Source organism: Hippocampus comes, unplaced genomic scaffold (genome assembly GCF_001891065.2).
Source record: "Hippocampus comes isolate QL1 unplaced genomic scaffold, H_comes_QL1_v1.1 scaffold57, whole genome shotgun sequence".
Lineage (NCBI taxonomy): Eukaryota > Metazoa > Chordata > Actinopteri > Syngnathiformes > Syngnathidae > Hippocampus > Hippocampus comes.
This window is the reverse complement of record NW_017805039.1, coordinates 1,621,968-1,623,083: the sequence shown is the minus strand read 5'-3', so window position 1 is coordinate 1,623,083 and position 1,116 is coordinate 1,621,968.

The following is a 1,116-nucleotide window of genomic DNA, read 5'->3' as shown; positions in this document are numbered from 1 at the left end:
GGGGGGGGGGAAACAACTACAAAGGATTAATTTTACAAGAATATTTTTTCGACTGAAGACATCATGACTTTGAAGTTGCAATATTACAAGAAAACATTTCTGAGAATGCAGTTTTAATCTTCATTTAAAAACAAAAATTCCTAATCTTATGACAGTTTTGCATTTTAGAAACTTGAAATTTGACGAAACTCAAGTCAGTCATTTTGTGATGATGAATTCAGAAGCTTATACAAATAAAATTGTCATCTTGTGGAAAAACACCATAAAAATAGATTTAATAAGATTTTTTTTTTGATGGTGTTGAACAGGCTTTGGGATCCAATGTAACATCTTCCACACAACCAACAAGATTGAAAGCAGCAGTGCATCACCAAGCTTTTATCTCTGAATCTGTCATAGGCTTTATAAATCAAACTCCCGAACGAGTGCGAAGCCTCCTAAGCATGCCTGTTGCATTTGAAACACCATGCGTTAATAAGTCATGACAGGTAGGATGAATGACAATACCGCAGTGCAAATCACAGCGTCATTATGAGGGCTTTTGAAACGCTATAATTGTTTTTATGAGCTTGTGTGTGAATGTGCGTGCTTCACATGTGATTGCATGTGATGATGTGAGGGTGAACACTGGGAAGATTTCCAGCGAGTGATTAATGGAAAAATCCGCCACTTTCCCGGCTATTAATACTTCATTTAGAAGGCACACCAGAGAGATCTCATATTCAGGAGTAGCTCCTGGTCAGCATCCGCATTTTTCCTCTGGGATAGTCGCAAGCTCCCTGATAACAAGCACTAGAGAATACGGATTAATTGTCGTCAAAGTTGATTTTTTTCCGAAAATATTAGTCGACTCCTTTTGAGTGATTAGAATTGTTGTGAAAAATCCCTCTACTCGACTAACTTCTCCACACATGTTGTGTTTTCCTCATTAAAGCTGTCTTGCCATTCCGGTTTAGAGATCCAAGGAAAAGGCGCACACTTGCCTGATTGGATGCCATGAAGACACACGCCGCATAAAGGTTAATATCGGCGCGTAAAAGCGGTGACATGAGTCAAGGCTCCGGTCGACTTTATTGAGGGGAAAGACACAGGTCACAGGATAGAGAGGCGCCTCTG